This window comes from Eulemur rufifrons, chromosome 1 (genome assembly GCF_041146395.1).
Source record: "Eulemur rufifrons isolate Redbay chromosome 1, OSU_ERuf_1, whole genome shotgun sequence".
Lineage (NCBI taxonomy): Eukaryota > Metazoa > Chordata > Mammalia > Primates > Lemuridae > Eulemur > Eulemur rufifrons.
In genome coordinates, this window is record NC_090983.1 from 73,909,600 (window position 1) to 73,930,802 (window position 21,203).

Genomic DNA, 21,203 nt, shown 5'->3' on the forward strand with positions numbered 1-21,203 from the left:
CAGGATTAGGAAGTGGACATCATTAGGGGCCATTATTCTACCTCCCACAGAAGAGATGGGAATTGTCACATGTGACACCCAGTTCAGGGCCCTGTGGCCTTGTGCATCTAATAAATGGTTTGGTGGTAACATCCAAGGCGAGCTTGCCTATACGACTACAGAGAATTGGCAAATTTTGGCTTTTTCAGACTGGAGAGAGGCTAAAGGGATAGTAGCCTCTACAGAGGCCAGAATACTTGGAACCAGTATAAGAAAGGTGAACGTCTTAAACAAGATTTTTGACTTGAATTAAATCAGATCTGTCGCTTCTTGCCTCTCCCGAGGGTGGGCTGTGCAGGGAAGCGACCTCTTCGTGGAGCTCGTCTGCTCGTTCAAACTGTGAGTTGAGGTCTGACCTAACAGTCTGAAAAAGCCCTCTCAGAAACCCTCAATGTAGGGTTTTCCACACCTTGGATGCCTGAAGGTCTCCATTCCCAGGTAGAGTGGACAAGACATCTGGCAGGAAGGGAGGGCTAGGATAGAGGCAGGACTTCCCACAGTGATCTACATGCTGAAGGTGCTCAAAGCCAGTCTTTGGTGGTGGCGGGAGATGTAAATTGTGCAAATCAGGGCTCAATCATCTCTACTCACCCAAACCCTGAGCTTTCCCTGCTAGCCAGCACCCCCTCTTCCTGGAGCACACAGGACAATTTTAAAATGCATTCTATACACTCTTAACATGCCACCAATCTGAGCTGGGGCTCAAAAAATATTTGTTACACAAATAACTATCACATATTTTCATAGTATCCGTCAGGTGAAACATTTAGCTGAGCAGCACGAGAGCATCCTCAGAATGAGATTTTGATGTCCTCAGACCTTCAAATGTGCCACAGGAAATTCAATTTTTTGAAAGAGAATTGTAAATTCCCCAAAGTGCAAGAAACACTAGTCTACTATGTGCTGGTTCAGAAATTAAATTTATTAGATCATAACCAGCATTTAAAAAATGAAATGGAACACAGTAGAACAGTAAATATCAGAGTGTATCACCCATATTAACAGTAAGTATTGTTTCATAAAACTATCATTTCAGACAAGTATCGGTGTGTCTGTGTGCTAAGTTGTGATGTAAAATGTATTTCTTGAATTTCTTGGTAAAATGGATCATGGTCTTATAGCAAAAAAAAAAAAAATTGTAAACTGCTACTCTAGTAAAAATGTTCTCATCACAGAATTCTGGAATAGGCTAGCCTTTTACAAGAGAATAGTTAACAATAACTCAGTCCCAAATATACAGTATTTTTGTAAATATTTTAGAGATTCAAGATCTAGAAAAATTAAGCAATATCATTTAGAGTTTAAAAAAAATGTTTGCAGTAAAACCATAAAGAAAGATAAAAGGGCCGTGTTCTCACACCTGTAATCCTAGCACTCTGGGAGGCTGAGGTGGGAGGATCACTTGAGGTCAGGAGTTCAAGACCAGCCTGAGCAAGAGCGAGACCCCATCTCTACTAAAAATAGAAAAATTAGCTGTGCGTGGTGGCGCATGCCTATAGTCTCAGCTACTCAGGAGGCTGAGGCAAGAGGATCACTTGAGCCCACTGCAACTTGAGGTTGCAGTAAGCGAGGCTGATGCCACAGCACTCTAGGCAGGGAGAAAGAGTGAGACTCTGTCTCCAAAAAAAAAAAAAAAAAGATAAAAAACAAAATTCTGGAAAGTGCTTGCTTCTGGCATGAAGGGGATAACAGCTGGGACCAAGGGAGAGCTGCATATTGGTAAAGTGCTGTTAAGTGGACAGTGGCCTCATGGATGTTAATTTCATTAGAATGTCTCTAACTTATTTTTGTTATATATATGTATTAAATATTTTACAATTGAATTTATAAACGATGTTGGAATAACATAACATCCATCAGTTAGTAGTTATTCTGGGGGAGCAAAGGATACAGGGCATTTTTACTTCCCAAATTTTACCTTCCTGAATTTTTTTAATCAACCTAAAATGTATATAGAATATTTATATTTGGAATAAAAATATTTATATTTGGAATAAAAACTAAAGAAAATTAAAGAAAGGAAGTAAAAAGAAGCTACTGAACACTTGTGATTACTTTCATACTTTTTTTGATCTTCCTTCTCCCCCCACTTCCATTTTCCTGAATAATAAATTAGGATGAACAACTGACCATCCTTAAGAAAAATGTATTGCTGATCTAAAATAATTTTGATCCTTAGATTCTATGGCTCAGTATTGATTTATTATATATATTACACATAAATTTCTTTGAAATATAAGCTTTGGCTGAAATTAACCCACACTCTTCTGAAATGAAAATAATAGCTACAGGGTTATAATAATAATTCAATCACTCTATAGCCTGGTTATTAGGAAAACGCCAGGAAACAGACAGGAAATAGTCTCTCATTTCTTTTCATTTCAAGGCAATTTAGGTAAATTACAGACATTTCCCTTTCAGAGCTGAGGACTATCAATAGCATTTTAAGTGTGGTTCATTTATATTAATGTCTTCAATCTGGAACTTCTTGGACCCTTCTTTCTTTATAATGCCAGCTTTCAGTTCAAATTAAAATAATTTTGTAAGACTAGTAAGTTGCAAATCAAGACAAAGGTGTTTTGGGTATGGTTTCTACGTTTTGGTAGAAGAGGAAATCATTTCAAAGCAATCATTTTCTGTACTTAGTGAATCTCTAATTTCTTTCCTTTTGGCTCTGCCAACTACATAACTAAATAGAAGATAACAAAGTTTGGATATTCAATACAAAACAATTTGTATTCTTTGGACAACGAAACTGCTTTGAAAAGCCACTTTGCTCCAACCTTAAAGGTATTTTGTCTCAATAAATCTTGAGTACTGTTCAATCACTTGTCAGTGGTACTGTATTGCCATTGTGTGTGTGTCTGTCTGTCTGCCTGTCTGTCTATCTCTCCTACTAGACAGTGAGTTGCCTGAGCATAGGATAAGTGGGTCGTGCTCCCCAATGAATGCCTGCATTTGCAGTTTGGTCTAATTACAGCGAATTTCACAAAAGCAATATGTGGGCAGCTCTTTTAGTCCTCAGTGGGACTGATGGGAGGTAGGGAGGTAATGAAATTAAAATAATCATAAAAATGAGAATGTAAGTACCACAAGAAATATTCATTCATTCATTTCATCATGTATTATGCACACTCATTGTGAATCATATGCTGAGAATATAAAAGTAAATCAAACAAACCCTAACCCGAGATGAGCCGACACTCTAAGCAGAATAATTCCAAGAAGGGAGGGACTAAAGACAAATGGAAATAATCTCACCACTGTGAGTTTCTAGAGTAAGAACTTCAAGAAGCACAGGTAGATGGGAATAGCACTCCAACAAGAGGGAATCTCACCAACAAAGGCTAGGAGGAGTGAAAGTACAGACTGAGTTTAGGATATAGTGTACAGTTAGGTTTGAGAAAGGCAGAGTCTTGAAATGAAGTAGAGTGGTCACGGCAAAAGGGCCAAAGGTAACATAGTGTGAAGGGTTTTGCTGAATCAAAGGAACGATATTGGGGAGTCCAAACTTATTTTAGTGAGCAAAGGAGAGTCATTAAATGTTTTTGAGCAGAGAATTGGCATAATCTGAGCAGCACTTCAGAAAGAAGATTTTAGCTATAATATTCAAGAGAGACCAAAGAGAGTGGAAAGGAAGCAGGCAATGGTAGTCCAAGACTATTGCAATCCAAGCAAGAATCAATCAAGGATTTTGAGACCCATTCATGATTAAAAACAAAACAAAACAAACTAGACACAGACAGTACTTTCTTACCTTAACAATGGATATCTACTAAAAACTTACAGCAAACATTATTTTAAGATCAAGAATGAGACAAGGATTCCATCTATCCTTGTTTTTATTTCAGATTGTCCTGGTGGTCCTATCTAATGCAGTATGACAAAAAAAGAAATAAAAAGCGTATGTTTGGAAAGAAGGAAACAAAACCTTTATTATTAAAAGATAATAAAATTATCTTCATGATATTAATATATCTTTCCAAATCTATTGAAAATTTTTAGAAGACAGTTTAGCAATGTGGTTGAATGCACAGATGAACTTAGAAATCCAAGAAGCAGAAATAAAATCTCTCCACCTTTAAGACACATGTTTACACAAGAAAAGCATCATAATCCTTTCTCTGTGGACAGATCCATGTAGACCAACAGTACATTCAAACATTCAGAAGTGTAACCTAAGAGGTTTCCCAGCAAATGCACCACACCCTGGGAGGAATGGCATTGTGACCTATGGAACATCCTAAGCAGCCTTTCAGATGGAAACCATAGCAGTAACAGAGAAGCCAATTCTGACATACATAGTTTGAGATCAATGCAAGAGCAAGCAACGGAGGGGGGGCCGGGGGGGGGGTTCCTCCACCTTTAACTCTAGACCAAGTTCCCAGCTACCTTCTCCTACAGCAGTTCCCAAACTTACGTCTCAGTGTAACAGATTGCTAATGGGAAACAACAAAGCTAAGCGTGAACATTTTACTGACTGCAGGATCGCTGATCCATGTGGGAAGTCTCCAAGAAACACAGAATGTGAGCAACACTGACCACATCTGATTGACATCAAATCCTTTTGTCAGGTAGTATCTCAAAGAACTAGTGCCCCACAGAGACTCTAATTTAGAAAATGCTCTGCACCTGAACATTCTCAGCTCCTGGTATGAACCAAAATTTAGGCTCAACAGGGTTAAGCAAGGCCACTGGAGCCACCCTGCCTGAGTCTGAATCCCAGATCCATAACCTACTCTTGTGCAACTTTGGGCAAGTTACTTCACATCTCCATGCTTCAGTTCCCTCATCTGTAGAATGGAGAGAAGGGATAAGCCACTAGCAGTTACCTCATAGGGTTACACTGAAGACTAAAATAAATGGGTTAATATATGTAAAGCACTTACATAAATGTCATCACTACGCTGTTAAATTACAATATTTTGCAAGCAAGGAAAAATATTACTCTTCATGAAATAGGTCCATAAAGTCTGTGAGAAGAGCAGTAACACATGCATTGTCTGCAGTTCTGTTAATCAAGACATTCTAGTAATTATTTATATTGGGTTGGGTGGGGTGAATGAATAAAAAGGGGGTAATCTTAGCTACAAAAAGTGGGAGAATTTTCTGTAAATATGGTCCTCCTAAGTATCCAGGTTGAAATGTACCTTCCCTCCAACCTCCCATAGTCACTTTCCAGAATAAGTTACATATTCTGGAAGGAAATTTAGTGCTAAAGAAATTCTGCCAGTATTAAGCCATTTTTGAGGGTTGTTTTCTACCACCTCTTCCCTCAAAATAATAAGCAGGACCCACAGACATTAAACTACTGTTGTACACTCAGGAGCCTTTGACATGTACAATATCTCAAATTGTGATATCATGGATAACATGGATATCATCAGAAAAAATGGCTTAAGTTACTTTCTTATGCTTTACTATGTATTTTAAATATGGCTTAAGTTATCCATACTTTATTGTGTGTCAAGTCCTTGAAATCTGGTGATCTATCTATGATAACCAGTAGCAAGAACAACTCCATCCCACAACTACTAATTAATTAAACAAGATATTAATATAGTAATTTTTTTTTTTTTTTTTTTTTTTTTTTGGAGACAGAGTGTCGCTTTGTTGCCCTGGCTAGAGTGAGTGCTGTGGCATCAGCCTAGCTCACAGCAACCTCAAACTCCTGGGCTTACGAGATCCTACTGCCTCAGCCTCCCGAGTAGCTGGGACTACAGGCATGTGCCACCATGTCTGGCTAATTTTTTTTCTATATATATTTTTAGTTGGCCTGATAATTTCTTTCTATTTTTAGTAGAGACAGGGTCTCGCTCTTGCTCAGGCTGGTCTCAAACTCCTGACCTCGAGCGATCCACCCGCCTCGATCCACCCGCCTCGGCCTCCCAGAGTGCTAGGATTACAGGCGTGAGCCATCGAGCCCGGCCCTAGTAATTCTTTTGAATGCTAAGTCAAGAACCCACAACAGGCCAGGCATGGTGACTCACACCCGTAATTCCAGTATTTTGGGAGACCAAAGCGGGAGAATTGCTTGAGGCCAGGAGTTCAAGATCAGCCTGAGCAACAGGGGGAGACTCCAGAGTCTACAAAAAATAGAAAAATTAGCCGGGCGCGGTTGGTGCACGCTTATAGTCCCAGCTACTCAAGAGGCTGAGGCAGCAGAATCATTTAAGCCCAGGAGTTTGAGGTTGCAGTGAGCTATGATGACACCACTGTACTCTAGCCCGGGCAACAGAGGGAAACCCAGGCTGAAAAAAAAAAAAGAAAGAAAGAACCCACAACAATTGAAACTCATTTGGGATGGATGAAAACTGAATGTTTTGCATTGTACTACCAGCCACAGAACTGTGAAAAGCAAACTTCAACAGTACCCGCCTTCATGGGAACCTGAAAAGGGTTGTTTGAGGCCAAAGGACACAACGTTGAAAGAGTAGTGTTTCATGGGAGTATTTCTGAGCCAGCCAAAGGCTGCAGTAGAGCAACAAGTCAACCCAATCAAATTTCAATTCCTCTAGCATACCTTCAAGACCCTCCACATCCGGCCCCCTCCTGTCCACCCACCTCACTGCCTCCTCTGTACTCAGGCCTCTCAAAAGTGGCTCACATGCTTCCTCATCCTTCGAACACACAGTGATCGTGCTGAATACCTTTTCTCCCCTGTAAAAATTCTTATTCCATCCTTTTCTCTTCATCCCCTTCTGTGGTCTTGGAGTTGCATAAAATGAGTATGTCTTAATCTACCATTTTTTAAAAAGCTATTCTTTAACCAGAGTTACAGGTAAAATGTTCACAAACCAATTAGTTTCTTAAAAAAATGATATTCAACATGATAGTTACAGTACCAAAAAAGATCTCTGTGTTTGAGTGACTAAACCCATGCAATAGAGAGCAGCACTTTGTACTCACACTAAATTTTATAAGAAAGGAGATGTGTGTTATCTTTTATAGTTATCTTCTTGTTTACTTTACTCAGGTTCTCCTGTCCCAGCCCTGGGTTTGCCAGTGATGCCCCCAAGTCTGATGAGCCTGGTGGGTGAGCTCTTCCAGAAATAAAGACATGCTGGTCCCAGGAGCATACATAACCACCAAAGCATGAAGCAATATCTTTTGTGTGGTGTCACCACACCTCCCAGAAGAATGGATTCCTACCAGAAACAGTCAAACGTGGCCAGATCATCTAGCCAAATGCATCCTGTGGGTTCTGCTGTTAAGATACCAAAGATCTGCAGCTCATCCAATGCAACAGCAGAAACTATTCTATCTGTGAGCCTGTGAGAAGAATCCTGAGTTGGTCCCAAACGTAAATCGCCACCTACAGTCAATTCCTCTGCCAGTTGATGGATGTTGGGGGCAGGGTGCAGCAACACCTCCCTCCTCTCTGTAGCCCGGGAGACTACCCATGCACCAGCCTGACTCTGGGATAGTTTACTAGTTATACCATTAGTTTAAAATTCATATAAGTCAGAAGAAAAAAGACAGGGAAATAAATCCTCAAGATATGTAAATCCCAGACCACTGCTACACAAATAACCTTTCCAAATGATTCATTTCCTTTACTTCAAAAATGAATTCACTGCCAAATGGGACACTCATACGTCCCTGGTGGCTGCAGGAATCAGTAGACCCTTTATGGAAAGCAATAGGATAATATTTAACAGGATCAAATTAAAATGTTCACAGCACTGGGCCCAGTAAGTCTGCTTCTGGAGAATTCAAACCTCTTGAAATAACTGAACAAAAGAAAACAGCTCTATGCATGCAGATGTTCACTAATCCGTCACTTAGAGTAAGGGGAAAGAGGAGATCCGGATGACCAACACCGGTGAGATGGCTTAGCAAATTGTGATTTATCAGCCCAGTGAACATTTAAGCAGTCATTGAAAAGTATAAACATGAAGATAATACACAACATGGAAAACCATTTATGGAGTAAATTTAGGTAAAAATTTTAAAAAAAAGCAGAACTGTATATCCATGGTCGGATATACACATTAATATTTTAAAATGTTAAGCACCCACCAGGAGAGGAAAGGACAGAAAAAATAAAATGGATGACGTAGGGTGGTGAGATTATGGCTGCTTTTGTTGCTGTGCTTTCATGTCACCATCAGAGCGTTTTTGCCATTTACAAAGGAGGAAAAATCAATTCTGTGCCAACCCAGATCAACGGGAATGTGAGTGGGGGTGGGGAAGAGAGATTTTTCAGCACATAATCAAACTCCTTCTCCAAAGAGCTGTGTGGCCTTCACCTGCAAAGCGACCTCTTCCACACACGGATGCCAGGACAAAGCAGCAGCACCTGTGAGTGACAAAGACGGTTTCCTTGGTTTCCCACACCGCGCCTCCCACCACCTGGGCCTCCTAATGCGCGCTTTTGTCCCGTACCGCAGAGGGACCCCGTTAGAAGGCGCTGGTGCTAAAGGGAAATGCATTTCCAGGACAAGAGGTTTCATCATTCCTAGCATTAGCAACAGAATGGTGACAGAAGGTAAGTGGCAGATTTGCAATCACCGCAGCTCCTCGCCTGGAAATTGAAAACAGCTCGCGCTGGAAGGCGACCGAGGAGCAGCGGCAGCCCCCGCAGAGGCGAGGCCCAGCGGGGAGGCCAGCAGGCTCGGGTGCCCTCCACCGCCGGCTGCGGAGCGCATGCGGGGGGCATCTGGGAGAGACAGGCAGCGGGGTGGGGGCGGAAATCCTCAGAGACCACGCGCCTGCATCGCCTTTAGGTGTTCTCAATGTCACCCACCACAAACGCAGCACAAATCTGCCGCGGTGCTGACAGGACGCCCCCATGGGCTGTCCTCCCACGAGTTCTCAGCGGGAACCCTCGGGGGTGGCACTCCTTGGGGAGTGAAGAGGAAAGGGAGAGGCCAGCCTACAACACAAATCTCGTCTCACAACTTTTCGAAACAATGTTCAAAACTGAAATATGTAGTGTCTCACGCGTGTAATCCTAGCACTTTGGGAGGCCGAGGTGGGAGGATTGCTTGAAGCCAGGAATTCAAGACCAGCCTGAGCAACATATGGAGACTCCATCTCTACAAAAAAAACCAGAAAAATTAGCCTGGCGTGGTTGTGTGCCCCTATGTAGTCCCAGCTACTGGGGAGGCTGAGGCAGGAGGATCGCTTAAGCCCAGGAGTTTGAGGCTGCAGTGAGCTATGATGACACCACTGCACTCCAGCATGGGCGACAGAGCAAGACCCTGTCTCAAAAAACAAACAAAAACAAAACTGAAATATGTAAATAAGCTACACAGAACTACACAGTCACTGCAGATCAAGAAGCAAATTTTACATTTGCTAATCAGATTCCTACCACAGCTTCAAGGTAAGGATCAAATGGTCCCTCTGCCCAAGGTTTCCCAGAACAGAATTCAATGTGCTTTTGATAAGGAAAACCCCCATCTATTACTTGGCACAGCAGCCACCTGAGACCCCCTCCCCTCACGGAAGACCCGCATCAGCATAATACTAACCTATCACCTGGCCCATCAACTAATCTATTACCTGGCACATCAGCATAACACTAACCTATTACCTGGTGCATCAACTGCCCTATTACCTGGTGCATCAACATAATACTAACCTATTACCAACACATCAACTAACCTATTACCTGACGGGTATTAGTCACCTGAGACCCCACCCCTTGGATCACCCCAACTTAATAAAAGTGGGAAAAATTGGGTAGACAGGGCTCAGAATTTGGTGTTGAGACCCCTCTGAGCCCGCCGGCGAATAAACCTTGATTCTCCGACTCTCTGTGTGTGGCTCGGTTTGTCCTCGGACCACTCACTGCAACACTTGCTGTAACACTTTCTCTTTTTAAGCCAACAGGACTTTGTTTCTATTTGCCTTTGGACACTCATAACAAACTTTTTTTTTTTTTCTTTTTTACTTGCTTTCCTCCATTGGGCTATGTGGTTATTGATGGCAGGGATCTTCTCTTATCATAGCAAATCCAGGACGCTTAGTACTGAGCTTAGCACACAGTAGGCCCTCAATATACCAAGGTAGAACTGAAATTAATAAAGTCAAAAAGGCAATCAGACTGTCACTTCTAAATAAATGTTAGAGCAGTGCTATCCAGCAGAAATACAATGCCAGCCACAAATGAGAGAACCACATGTGTAATTTTAAATGTTTCAGTAGCCACATTAAAAGAAGTAAAAAGAGGTAAAATTCATTTTATTAATATGTTATTTAACCTAATATATCCAAAATATTGTTATTTCAACATGTAATAAATATTTTAAAATATTAATGAGATATTTTACTTTTTTTGTGCTAAATCTTTGAAATTTGGTGTATATCCTATAACTCCTGCTCACCCCAATTTGGACTACCCACATTGCAAATGCTCAACAGTCACACACAGCTACCATATTGGGCAGCACACTGTTAGAGTGAAGTTCCAAAAACTCTGCAGTACATAAAAACAGCTCTTTATAAAAGGAAACATTTTTGTAGTAATAAAGAACTCATTTAATTTCAAGTTTTCCATTAATCTGTGTTACCACTTTAGATTTATTGTTAATAGCACTAAGGAAGTAACTACTAAATAGGTGTATATTTTACCCCTTTCAAATGTCTAGACCAGAAAATATTGTTTAAAATAGATCCTCAAGCTAGTCTTGACCAAGAACCATATTTATTAAGAAAAATTGGCCGGCGCAATGGCTCACGCCTGTAATCCTAGCACTCTGGGAGGCTGAGGCAGGCCTTTGAGCTCAGGAGTTTGAGACCAGCCTGCGCAAGAGTGAGATCCCATCTCTACTAAAAAAAAAAAAAAATAGAAATTAGCTGGATATCTAAAAATATATATAGAAAAAATTAGCCGGGCATGTTGGCACAAGCCTGTAGTCCCAGCTACTCAGGAGGCTAAGGTAGAAGGATTGCTTGAGCCCAGGAGTTTGAGGTTGCTGTGAGCTACGCTGATGCCACAGCACTCTAGCCCAGGCAAAAGAGTGAGACTTTGTCTCAAAAAAAAAAAAAAAAAAAAAAGAAAAAGAAAAATTTAACAAACTCATAAGCAAGCAAGTGCTGTTACTCTAGGATATAGAACTTTGGGTGTTCTTCCCCCACTTGTTTGAACAGATAATTAGCAGGTTGTGTTGTTTAGTGAAGTAATTAATTATTACCGAAGAGCTAAACATTTCTCTTCTAAAGTCTACTTTTCACAAATATTATCTAAACAAACAATTAGTAATTAGAAGGATTTGATGCTATCAAGACAACATAAGTCCCAGGGACCCAGGAATGCCAGAAACCTCCCCTAGCAGTCAGCCCCCTCCTCCCTGCTGAGTGGGCAAGTTTGCACTTGACAGGAATAGTGACACTCCAGGTATCCAAGCAGCACCTAGGTATGGCACCAGCACCCATCATCCCCCACTGCAGAGCTTGGCCAAAGTCTCAGGTGAGAAGGCTCACATGGTCTTCCTAATTTTCTCACCTCACCACCCCAACATCCTGCACTTAACCTGTTCTGAACCTTGAGACCAGCCCAGCTGGGCCTGAGTCTGTGGACCCAGCCTAACTTATCCACTGGACAGCATGCAGAAAGGCGAGAGAAAAGTAGCCCCTGGAAGCAAGCCCAGGAAGTCTGACCCTATGGTGGTCAGCTTCCAGAGGCCAGACACAGGAAGGATGTGACAGCCTCACCCAGGATCCTGCCCCCAGCAACCAGGACCAAGAGAGGTTTGGGCCTCTATCAATCAGATTGCCATTTGTCCCTTTCTTTGGGGCAGGAGGTGGCTACGAAAGAGGAACAGAAGTCCCTTTCCCCACAACCATCTGAAGTTTCTAATGTTATTGGAGTTGTTTTTACCCAGATTCCCAGGTGAAAATCAATAATCTCTGAGGAGTAAGGTGCCAGACAGGGCGTTTGGAGAAAAACTATGATATAACCTCCTCAGAGAATTGAAGCAGACTGTTCTGCATTCCCACCTGAGGCAAAGTGAGACCTGAAAATGGGAGAGATCACTCTATGAGAGAGCCTGGCAAAGGAAGAGTCCCTGCGATTTGTCAATCCAGAACTATGGAGCCGAGATCATCATAGAAAATGCTTTTGAAATAATATTACTGCTCTGCAGCCCTTAAGACCACACCCTGCAGTCAAAGAAGCTTAAAGGCATAAATTATGGGGATTTGTTTTTTATTTGCACTTTTCCTCCAACCCTATCTCCTTTCAGAATTTTTTTTTTTTAATGAGAAGAGTAATAAGAAACATAAAGAGAGAACTAAAAACCTGTTTCCTTAAAGTATTGTGTTGCATTGAATCCTGTTCTCAACTATGTTTTCACTTCAGTTCTGTGGATGTATTTTCCAGTGTTCAATTCACATCAAGGATAGGTATTCACTGACAGAAAAGGTACTATGAAATGCACCAAGGCACACCAAAGAACTGCTCCAAATGCAGTTGATAGCAATCTCGTAAGGGAGGGTACAGAAGACAAATGAGATGCATTTGCCTGTGTCCCTGACGTTTACACAGCTGACTACAGCAAGGTGAAGCAGCAGGAACGCCATTGAGCAGGAAGTTTTTTAAACAGCTTTCCAGGTGACACTGCCACACAGGCACTGTTGGATTCAAGAGGATAACTAGGACATGACCGTGTTAAGGGAAGTGGGCTGAGAATCTCGATTAGTCCTGACGGCTCCAAGTGTTTCTGCATCAGACAAGTCCATTGCAGCAAAAGCCTCCTCTTGTTTCAAGGTCGATGTGTATGAGCATTTCTTTCTCCTCGCTTGAAATCCACAGTGCCTAGCACACTGATTTGAACAAAGCAACTACAGGAAGAAATTTATGAGGCAATGGGGAAATGTTAACATCTTAGTTATATTACTGTTATTGCTGCTATGTTAAAAATAAAGCCATACATATTGAATATTGTGCATCAAATGATGTGAAATGTCACTTTAAAGTCATCTGGTGTGGTTGGGGAGAAAGGTTAAGAGAGTAAAGAAAAAACCAGATTGGCCATTTGCTGATGATGGTTAAGACTGGCTGATAGGCACATGGGGTACATGTACTTGTTATTCTTTCTATTTTAGTATATGTTTGAAATTTTATATAATAAGTTTTTTAAAAGAGCACCTAGTAATCGAGGAGGAAGAATAAAAACAGCTCTCTCTAGGGCTTCTCTGAGAGGGCTATTTTATCCCCCTTCTCGGCTTACTATTGCCCAGAAGATATCACAGGCCATTCAGTGTGAGCACAGAAAAGAAAGGGCACATCCAGCCTGTTTTTCTTTAAGACTACAATCTTGGCCTCTATCTCTGTCTGCCCCTAGAGAGAGGCTTAGCTTTTGATCACCTCCAAGAGACAACATCCTTTAGGATATTGAAACTGACAAGAGACAGCCTACAAAATCCTATGGTTTACATGAAAAGTCTGAAGGCATCGCTGTGTTCTGGATCTGGGGGTTAACAGTGCATGAGGAAGCACACACTCTTTAGCTCATATATGAAGGGAAGCCTTCCAAGACAAACAGGCAGCGATTCCATAGGGTGAGCAGAGAAGACCATAAAACAGAGGACAATTTGCCTTTCTAAATTGCTCTCTGGATGCCTTAAAATCATCTATAATAGTATATCCTAGAATCCCGATTCTAGGAATGTATTCTACCAAAATAATTGGGCAAGTACACAAAGAGGTATATGTGCTGATGTTTATCATGTCTTTGTTTATAATAGAAAAAAAAAACAAAAACCCAAATGTCTATCAGTAGAAAAGTATTGATTAGACATATAATGAAATTATAATCAACTTTAAAAATGCTGATGTCTGAAGTATACCATTAAGTAAAACAGTGGGTTTTTAAATAGATTTTATAAAATCATATCTTTGTTTTACAACAAAGTGTGTTGCAAGAATAGAAAAGAGCTGGAATATACAATGAAATGTTAATGTTAATGTTTTCTGGTTAGTAAAATTAAAATTGCTTTTTACTTTCTTCATGATTTTTGCATTTTTTTTCATTGAGCATATAATATACTGGAACACACCTCCCCCCAAAAAAAGCTATTTCTTTTAATACAATAACAACAAAACCATAAAGATGTGTAAAGTAGGAAAGACAAGTTGCCAGAGCTGGATGAAGGTCAAAGCGACAATCCAAGCAAATGACCCCACAGTCTGCCAGTCAAGGAGGGTCAGTGCCCTTTCATTGCTTTCAGAAGACGTCTTATACTGAGCAACTACTCTGTTCCAGGCACCGCTCCAGGCCCTGGAGATGGAAATGAATGGGACACAAGTTCCTGCCCTCAAGGAGTTTTCAGCCTAATTGGAGGAAAGGACAGATTTACAAAATAAATGAACTGTACTACTGAGTATACAGTGGATGCTCAAGGGGAGGGTTCCAACCTGAGGAGACTCTGGACCTTTCCAAGATTAATCAGTCTGACAACAGTGCAGAGAAAATACCACTGGTGGCTCTTATAATAGTGGACATTTTCTCAATGCCTGCTATGGACTTGCCACTGTGCTTAGCATGCCACACGCATTAGCGACTTGAACATCACAACACCCCGACCCCCCACCCCGACAGTGGACAGTGTTGCTATCTGTTTTACAGGTGAGGAAACTGAAACTTAGTGTGGTTTGGCAATTTGCCCAAGTTCACACAACTACAAAGAGGCAGAGCTAGGAGTTTATCTTGGGTTGTCTGATTCAAGCTCAGGTTTGGTGCTGGGAGAAACTATGGATGAATCTAAAATTGTTTTCTCCCAAATTCTCTGTGATATTTACAAATAACCATAAACTCAACAACTCAATTCCTATTAAAAGGAATTTGACGTGTGGCAGATGGCTAAAGGGGAGAGCTTTCTCAGCCACAAAAATAGAACTTTATTTAAAAAAAAAAAAAAAAAAAAAAAAACCCTAGGAGAAATAAGGTGAAATTGGATCTGTCAAGGGGCTACTTTTTTTTTTTTTTTTAACTCAAGAGAGACCATTAGGGAGTAGGTAATTTTGTTTTTGCTTTTTTAATAAGTAGACACAGGTGAGAAACCTGAGGCAGGGACTAAAGGGAAACCAAAGGTGGGGAGAAGAGCTCATTAGATAGGGAAGCTGGGCCAGACAGGCAAGGTGGAGGCGGAAGGAGTCTACAGTGATACCCAAGTGATTTACAGAAATACAGAACCTGGCATTTATGCAGACTTGATTCCAAGCAAAGAACAGGGAAAAAAAAAAAAAAAACCCTCAGTCAAGATACATTTACTAAGCAACTACACAACTACAGTGAAGGAGACAGATACTTTTTAGAAAAAGAAGAAAAAAGCTCCTGCCCCCAGGAAGCTTATAATTTACATGGAGAGATGGAGATACACACACACACACACACAAAATCTAGTATTAACACGTGATCACTGCAGATTAAAGGAACAGCTAATATAGTCTATAACTAAATGGAATGTGAGCTCTGCCTTCCAAGATGGTTAGGAATGCCACAAATAAGATGAAAACAGTGGCCATTCCAAACAGAAGAGAGTGAACAAATAAATGGCTAAGAAATGGGAATGTAAGAAGGGTTTTCAGGGGATAGGCCAGAATAAAGCAGTAATTTTGGGGGGCAAAGCTAATTCTGAAAATAAGGAAAATCATCAGGGGAATAGGAAACATGGAAGATAATTAGCACTTACTGAGCATTTTCTCTGTTCCAGACACTCTCACCACTTCATTGCATTTCACCCTAATGACCCTGTGGGATAAGTAATTATTAACCCCACTTTAAATATGAGAAAACTGAGGCCCAGGAAAAACAAGCCAAGCAACTCGAAAAAAGCGCCACAGCTAGCTAGTGCACCGACACTCAGTTCTGTCTCATTCTTCCTGCTGCTTCTACCTACCCCATTTCTCTCCCCAGTACTGTGTGCTCACTGTGAATAGTGAGTGGCCTCCGGTGACATGTTCCGATTACAGCTACTCCATTGTGTTCATGCAGTCCAGGATTTCAGAGGGAACACTTAGGAAACCACCAATCCATTTCAGGAGATATAAACATCCCTGAACTTAGGGCAAAGAGGAAGGAAAGACTGGTAAATCTCAACACTACTATTTAAAGCTTTGGTTTAAAATGTTGCTGCTTTTAGATGGGAATGCAAAATGGTACAACCACTTTGGAAAACACTTTGGCAGTTTCTCATAAACATATAGTTACCATGAGAGCCAGCAAGTCCATCCCTGGGTATTTACCCAAGAGAAATAAAAATTTATACTAAAAAAAATCTATATGCAAAGGCTTATAGCAGCTTTATTACCAATTACCCCAAATAGGAAACCCAAATATCCTTCAACAGGTGAATGGATAAACTGTGGTATATCCACACAATGGAATATTACTAAGAAAAAAAAGGGATGAACTAATAATACACACAACATAAATAAACCTCAAAAAATTATTAAGTGAAGGAACCCAGACTCAAAAAGATACTTAATATATGACTCCATTTTATGACAATCTGGAAAAGGCAAAATTATAGAGAGGAAGAATAGCTAAGTAGATGCCAGGGAGGCATGAGAGCTTTTTTTTTTAAGTGTTGAAATTGTTTTGTAGCTTGATTATGGTGGCGTGTGACAGGCAGAAGGATGGCCCCAAAAGATGTCTACACCCCAATCCCTGCAATCTGTGAATATGTTAACATTACATGGGAAATGGGACTTTGCAGGTGGAATTTCAGATGGAATTAAGGTTGCTATCAGCTGACCTTAAAGTAGGGAGATTATCTCAGATTAGGGGTGGGGGCAGTTCAATGTAATCAGATGGGCCCTCAAAAGTAGGAGCAGAAGAGTCAGTGAGAGTGACATGCCATGAAAGAAGAGGCAGGAGAGGTTCTAAGCATGAGAGGGTCTCTATCTGCTGCTGCTGGTCTGAGGATGGAGGAGGGGGCCAAGTGGCTAGGACCCAAGAGTGGCATCTAGAAGCTAAGAACAGCCCCGGGCTGACAGCCAGCAAGGAAATGGGAATCTCAGTCCTACAACCACAGGAAACTGAATTCTGCCACCCACTTGAATGAGCAGAGAAATGGATTCTCCCCTAGTTCCTCTAGAAAAGAACATGGCCCTGCCAACACCTTAATTTTGGCCTTAGGAGACTCTAATCTGAAAAATCAGTCCGCCCACTGGATGTCTGACCTATGGAAAACGTGAGATACTCAACTTGTGTTGTCCCAAGCATCGTAAGTTTGTGGTAATTTGTTATAGCAGCAATATAAAACTAATTCATACAGGACAGTTACAAAACTCTATGTATTTGTCAAAACCATAGAACTATACACCAAAAAAGTGGTATTACTGTATATAAATTTAAAAAGAAAAAAATTTTTAATATTATTACTTCAAAAGATCATTACTGTGGACAACAAGAAAGATGTAGCTGTATTTCTTCACTTCTTTAGAACTTAATCTCCAAACTGATAACTCAGACTTAGCTTTGGCCTGTGCCCAGGCCCCTCCCTTCCCTGTCCATCCTCTGCCAAGAACTAATCTAAGCTTTAGAAGACTGAGGCCACTGTCCACACCATCGACCAGCTCAGGGCTTGCAGCTGATGTTTTGCTGTGGCTCTCAAACAGGGCGGAACTTACACTGCCTCAGGAGGAAGCTTCTGTCTTTAACAAGATCTGCTTTCTCAGGACTTCAAACAAGAGAAAAACCCAGTAAGAGGAAAGTGAAGTGTGAAAGTCCATTTCAGAGAATTTTACTGGGAACTCGCCAAGTCAGAGAGCTTCCATCAGAACAGTTGCTTCTAAACAAATAGGCCCAAAGTAATGGATAATTCAGCAGGGTTTTTAGCAGCTAATGGAGGAGTACTCTTGAGAAATGCTGTGAATCCAATATTTTTCTCTAAAGAATTAATGTGTTTTGGAAGGGAGCCTTTTTACTAATCACTAGCCCACCCCAACCCTCCACTTCTAACTCACCATCAGTGTCATGAGCTCTCCTAATTTTTAACAAAGCTGAATGCAGTTCTTCCCCAATTTTCTTATAGCATCTTAAATATGATATATGCTATCTTACCAGGTCTGCTCAGAAAAATGGCATTTGTCTTTAACATTGTTTTTTAACTACTCCCCACAGCCTACAACCAATCAAAAATCTATAAGATAAGTTAAATATGCCAACATAAAGATATCCAGAATCAACAAAGAGATCAATAAATATTTATTAAGTGCCTTCTATGGACAAGGCACTGGGAAGTACAAAGGAGCAAAACATGGATGGTCCTTGTCTCTACACATGGCTTACAATGTCATTAGAAATATGACCAAAACTAATAACAATTTAAGGCCAAAAAGTCATGAGATCACATACAACATAGATACTATAGGAATTCAAAGTGGAGAGAGATTGTGGTTGGTACGGTCAGGGAAAGAGAGCTTCGTGTAAGAGCTGAAAACATGCAAGAATGATGGAGATTCTTCCAAGACAGGATAGTTTCTTAAAAGAGAAATCTAGAAACTCCACCAGTAAAATCTCTTTCTTGGCATACTTCTCCATAAGAATTGAACAGAACTTTAAAGAAAAAAGGTGACCTCTGTTCCAAAGACACAAAAAAATTCTGGGATTCTGAATTTGGACTAATAGCTAACTCCACCACAATTCATTATTTACTTGTCTCTTCTGGGAGTGAAAGTGACTTACATTTCTGGATGGTCTGGGCTTCTTTGGTCGTCCCCAGTCTGTGTCCCTGGAAGCAAGGAGGATTGTGCCCACCTGAGACAGTTTCCACCTGCAACTGAGCCAGGTGTGCTAGTTCCAATGGAATTCACTTGGGGCCATTCTACCCAGTGTATATACCATGATATAGGCTGCCAGAATGGTCATCTCCTTTAGTGCCGCATTATTAATGGAAATGGTCTAAGCACATCCCAAGCCAGTTCCCAACATCTGGCAGTCTTTAGCATCTGGCAGTCTCCTGTACACACCCTCACCAAAAGATGAGTAAAAGTACGTTCATATCAACACTATCTATATTAGCCCCAAACTAGAAACTATCCAAATATCTATCAACAGTTAGTGGAAAAATAAACTGTGGTATATTTGTATCAAGGAATACTGCAGGACAATGAGGATGAATTTGACAATTATAGTGTTGACTGCAAGAAACCACACACACAAGAGAATATATTGTACAGTTTTATGTATATGAAGTTAAAAATAAAAACAAGTACAACTAATCTGTGGAATCAGAAGTCAGATGTTACCCTGCGGTAGGGGAAGTCAGGGACTAGAAGGACTTCTGAGGTCCTGAAATATTTGTTTTTTAGTCTTTGAGGTAGTTACAAGGAGCATTTACTTGGTAAAAAGTCATCAAGCCATACACTTATAACACTCTTCTATATGAATGCTTTATTTCAATAAAAAGTTTACCTTAATAGAAAAAATGAAAACTCTCTGTTGCATTACAGGATTATAGTAGGATGAGCAAAAATCACTTTACAGTTTAAGAGTGATGTGTATATTCACAGGCACAATTTTTATTTAAATGTCTTATTTTACATGGTGACTTGGTTTTAATGCATTTAGTCAATAATATATGTATATTTAGATGGGGAATAAATATATATTCATTACTATGAATATGTATTTATGTCATACTATTAAAGAAAGAGTGCCCTAAAATTAAGTATCTCTGCTTTGCATATAGATCAAAGAAGATGATTTATTACTGCACTTCATTGTTCCTGGTAGAGGAGGAAGAGGAGGAAGAGGAGGATAAGGGGGAGGGAAGAGCAGGAGAGGGAGGAGGAGGGGAGGACAATAAGAATTTCTTCAGGCTCTTCAATTCCTGGGAAAAAAAAATAGGGTCACCAGAACATGTTCCAGTACTGCACAATTTATTTGTTTAAAAATTGTTACAAGCCAAGGGGCAGGGACTAGATGTCCCCAGTAACTCCCACCCTATCTGAACCACAACCTGGCTCAGGATATAGATTGGGCTGTAGGCAGATCCTAGCTGAGAGCTGTAACCCAAACAAGCCACTATCTGCCCATGGATATGTCACTAACCCATGCCTGCCATTAACTGTAGAATTTCCTTCCTCATCAATAATTGTAGCACACATCTTCTCTGCAAGTTAACACTAAGCAGAGAGAAACCCCTCTTTCCTGCCCTCACAAGTCAGCTCTCACAATGACCATCCATCCACATATTATTTGAAGGTCAGGGTTTCCTTTGACTGTGAAAATGGGGTGGGGAGAAGGGGTCGTCAAGAGGAGCTGCCTTCTTAAGCCAGGTACAGGTTAAAGCCCGAGGGCAGAGGCTGCCTGTTCCCCAGCCCAGAAAGCGCCCGCCTAACGGTACAGCTAGCACCTGCTGGTCCCCGGGGCCCTTCGCAGGGACTACTGCATACAACCTTGGCAAAGATGCTGGGAACCGCCTGGGCCGGGAAACGTCGGCTTCTGGTGCTTGAGAAAGGCCAGGCGGACTAGGCAATACCCTCGGTAAATTGTCACCTGTCAATCATTTGACCTAAATACACCAGCCACTGGGGGGATGGGGGAGGGGGTTGGTCGGAGCATGCTCAGTGATCGGGATGACATCACTTAATCAATGCTGGGGACGGGAAAGCTGCATCAGCAGCCTCGAGTGGGCTGCCAGGAACGTGTCAGCGGGGACCGGGAGGCTCCCATTAACTCGGCCGCTCCCCACGCGGCTCGCATACAAAGGGGGCACGGTCAGCCACTCACGCTAGAAACAGCGGGGTGGGGGGGGGAGGGAGGGAGCGGAGCTGGCTTATTTCATTTGACATATATTCCTTTAAGAACTACAAACTATTGATATTCCCTCCCCCCACCAGCAGCCCGGGCTGCAGGGAGGGAACCAAGTCCGGGGAGGGGGTGGGGGAGAAAAGGTGGGGAAGGGAGACCAAGAGGGAGGAGGCACTAGCCACACAAACTAACTTCTCCTCTTGGTGGGGGGGGGGGGGGCTATTTGGCTGCACTCTGGGCCCCCTCGCCCCGCAGATGTGGATACAAGCTCTTCTCCACCCAGCGCCAAGCGTATGAACGGGTCTGCAGACACGGGGTGGGGGAGGGTGCCACGGGCGGGGGATCAAACCCGGGTTCCACATCGCGGGCAGCCAGGGGGAGAGGAAGTAGGAGACGCACCAGGCCTCCCGGAGACACCAAGGCCACCCGAGCTGCCCCCACCCTCCGCCG

At 41.7% G+C, this 21,203-nt stretch overlaps 1 protein-coding gene across 4 annotated transcripts in view; it reads right to left on the reverse strand.

Moving 5' to 3' along the window:
• KIF5C (kinesin family member 5C) overlaps positions 1 to 21,203 on the reverse strand; it is a 155,381-nt gene that overhangs the window by 122,291 nt on the left and 11,887 nt on the right. Inside the window, exon 1 of one of the 4 annotated variants that reach the window (XM_069457958.1) lies at positions 15,685 to 15,689. The exons of the other annotated variants lie outside the window; for them this stretch is intronic. The gene's annotated coding sequence lies outside the window, so the exon portion shown is untranslated. Of the gene's footprint in view, positions 1 to 15,684; positions 15,690 to 21,203 lie in introns of those variants that run through there. 4 annotated transcript variants of the gene reach the window in all.